Genomic DNA, 4,003 nt, shown 5'->3' with positions numbered 1-4,003 from the left:
TGACTACATTTTGACTAGAAGAAAACATCTTAAGGTTGTGACAAATTGTAAAGTAATTCCAACAGATCAAGTGGCACAGCAACACCGACTGCTGTGCACAGGCTTTAAAATAAGATCGAAGATAAGAACCTCTGGAAGCCATGGGATGAAGACAATTAAGTGGTTTCACTTAAAAGAAGAGAGTGTGAGGAATCATTTTAGGGAGAGGGTGTTAGAGAGGATTTCGGATGGACTGGAAAGTGTACAAGATTGGTGGAAACGTAATTCAAAAGTAATCCTGAGCTGTGCAATTGTGGCGCTTGGTGAGACATCTGGAAAGATTAGAAAGCAGAAGGAGAGTTGGTGGCAGAATAATAATGTACAAGTGGCAGTGACAGCTAAGAGGAAGGCAAAGCAGAAGTGGGATGAGTCAAGAGTGGAAGAGGACAGAGAGGTGTACAGAGAGAGAAAGCAAGAAGCCAAGAGAGTTGTGGCACAGGTGAAGGCATATCAAGATCTGTATGATCAATTAGAAACAAAGGAAGGACAGAGAAAAATTTACCAACTAGCGAAATGTAGAAATAAAGCAGCAAAGAACATCTTACATGTGAGGCAGATCAAAGACGCTGAAGGAAGAGTATTATGGAGAGATGTGGATATAAGAAACAGATGGAGAATATACTTTGAGGGACTTTTGAATGAGGAAAATGCAAGGACTCACAGAGAAGATGGGCAGCCTTCCTTCTGAGGGGATGGTGCTGTTGGATTCTGAATGAAGAGAAATTTAAATTATTAATACTCTCCTCAGAATCCAACATAATCCACCAAGCAAGACTTTTGTAAATATTTAATGTAAATCATTTATTTATAATTTAATACTCATATAACTACCTTTAATTTTATCTAATATTTAATTATTTAATCAAGATATATGTATTAATAAAAAAGACTGTATTAAATATTATTAAGCTATTTTAATTACTATGTTAATATTATAAGAACTTGTATTTGATAATTTAACTGCGCATTATTTGAAATGTAAATATTCTCTATTTATTCCTGTTTGTAAAGTTTAACGTTATGTAATAGCTCAATTTTATTTATGTTTTGTTTTGTTGTCATGGAGACGCATGTAAGTAAGCGAGCACGAGAATTGGAACAGAACGTGAAGAGGAGGTTTATTGAAAATACTGAAAGTTTACTGGAAAGTTAAAGAGATCTCGACAAGAATTTAGGCGGGAAAAATGGATATAAAAAGGAGGAACGCTGAAAAAAAAAAGAATTAGGAGATAGAGCATTAGAGATTTATTAGAGAGAGAAGGATTGGCATTAGGTTTGAATCGGGCATTCGGCAATCACAGTGCGATAATAGCGAGTTGGCAAGTCACTCAAGCAACTAAATAAAGTCTACAAGTTGAGAAGCAGTTAGCTAATAAGTTTCTGAATAACAAATAAAGCAACGGAAGATAGCTGAGTGACTACTGAATGACTAGCGATATTTTAGTTGAGATTTATTTTCAGCGCCGACCTTTCAAGGACACAATGAAATGTGAAGCATAGTAAGAAGTAACTAGAGAATAAATAGAGGCAACAGGGTTGTGTTTAATGATAGCGGTGTTTAGAATTATAGTGCCTAAAGAATTATTTGAATGCCGGAGGAATGAACATCTGTACATATAAAACCCCAAGTTAAAGAATTATTGTGTATTGCCCTAATTCAAGAGTAATCAGTAGTGCTCCATACAAGAACATCTGATTATATGTATTGTGCCCGTAAATTAATTCAGTTAATGCTAGAAGATTTATTTTAATGAGTGCTGTTTATTGTTGAAAGTGTTTACAGTTATAAAAAGTGTTTGTGTGTATGTTGATGAAGGAAGAAGATTAACGGTAAGATTATTCCAACTTTAATATTTCTGTTCAGAGAAGTGTGTGAGTTTCACCTTAGAATTCCTTGATGTTAACAGTAACTATCGTGGAGAATTAAAAGAAGCGTAAAATTAAAAGTGTCTGTTTATGAAGAGGTATTACTGCAATTTTTATTGTATTTGGAACTTAAGGAACTATGAAAAGACTGTGATATAGAGATAACACATTTATCTTGTCAGAGTTTGGTTGTACTTATCGGAGAAGCTGAAGTGATTGTGATATCTTAATTACTGATTTGAAGCTAAGTGTAAAATTTATGATTTTAAAATTAAATGTTTGTTTTTGTTAATGTAAAGTTGTATTTTGCCTGAATCTCTTTTACTGCACCATTCATAAAATATTCAAACCAAAGCAGGAAAATTAAGTAAGTCAAATATACTCAGCCAGTATATATAATAACATCATATAAAAGAGGATAGTTGTGAGTTGATTTTTCTTCAATTCCTGAATTAATTCAGATATAGAGTGGCGCAGTCTATAAATATAAATTTTCTCTATATTGAATTAGAAATCAACTAGCAACTTATAATTTTGTTTAAGAACATCATAGTGACTAACATGTCTGATCCAACGTATAACTTAAGAAGTAGGATCCAACAAAATGCCGCAGCCGTCGACAGGATTTGAATTCACTAAAAAAAGATTGTAATATTAAGTATTAAATTTTGTAATAGTAAGGGGAATTTAAAGATAAATTAAGTGAATCAAGTGAATTGGTTGTAAACTAAATTCAGGCAAACAGAGAAATTAATTTAGGATTTTGAATTTCTTGTTTGTTTGTAAGCTGATAAAAATTAAAATGGCAGTTTCATCTGGTTCAGAGATGGAAGACAGTGAATTTTTCAGAAGTGTGAATCCCCAACAGGTAGTTCCCCAGTTTTCAGGAGAAGACTCTGATGATGTGCTATCATTTTTTACTTTTATTGAGAAACTCAGAGAAACAGCAGGTTGGATGGACTTTCAGTTGTTGGTATTACTTAGAAACAAGCTAATTGGTAAAGCTAAAACATATTTTTTCTCATCTCCTACTCTTAGAGAAACATTTGAGTACAAGAAATTTAAAGAAGCCTTACTATCTCAATTTTGTAAACGGAGGAGTGTTGGACCAAATTTATGGAAGCTGCAGAGGATTACACTGAAGGACAAAGAAAGTGTTGCTGATTTCTACAATCGTTTACTAACTCTCTCTAATAGTTTGAATGTATCCAATGAAGACAAACCTCATTTGGATTGAGCAGTTTATCAACAATTTAGACAAGGTGTTAGGCAAGAACTGAGGGAGACAGCCTACAAGAAGAAAATAACCTCACTAGAAGAATGCCTTGTAGCTGTCAAGGAAAAGGAACAGATGATTGGAGATAATAATAAATTTAGTTTAATCCTTTATCCAAGTGTGAGCAAACAAAGTTTGCACCTGAATGTATCTTCAGGACTGGGTTTAGGTGGTACAACACCAAGGCAACTCATTGCAAAGGTGGAGCAAGATACCAACACTCCTATCTCAGTATCTCCTATAATGCAAAACACATCTCCTTGTGGATATGTCTGATGTTATGCATTAAGGGAAGGGCCACTACCCAGACTAGTTTCGACCTTTACTGAGGTCTCTTCAGTGGGAGCCAGGCCCAAGTGGAGATATCAGGCAGAAGCATTAGCAGGTCATCTCTACCTATAGGAATTGCCAATTGGTGTGCCACCCTTTTTTTAATAAATTGCCAAGTGGCACACCAATTGGCAATTCCTATAGGTAGAGATGACCTGCTAATGTTTCTGCCTGATATCTCCACTTGGGCCTGGCTCCCACTGAAGAGACCTCAATAAAGGTCGAAACTATTCTGGGTAGTGGTGGAAGCCCTGGAGAATGTTAGATAGCAAATTCCCATTGATTCTCAACCTCAGACAAGGAGAAAAATTCTCACAGATGGTGGAGGTCCTCCTAAGTGTTTTAATTGCAACAAGATTGGTCACATTGCTAGGAATTGCTACTTTAATAAAAGAAAACTACACTGACAGCAAATGGAACTCTAGTTTTGGACATATTCCTCACAGAGTGTATAATAAGTCTCAAAATTTCCCTAGATCAAGAGAATCAATG

Source organism: Typopeltis vanoorti, chromosome 8 (genome assembly GCF_054136105.1).
Source record: "Typopeltis vanoorti isolate ZY-2024b chromosome 8, IOZ_Tvanoo_1.0, whole genome shotgun sequence".
NCBI classification, from domain to species: Eukaryota; Metazoa; Arthropoda; class Arachnida; order Uropygi; family Thelyphonidae; genus Typopeltis; species Typopeltis vanoorti.
This window is presented reverse-complemented; position numbering follows the sequence as displayed.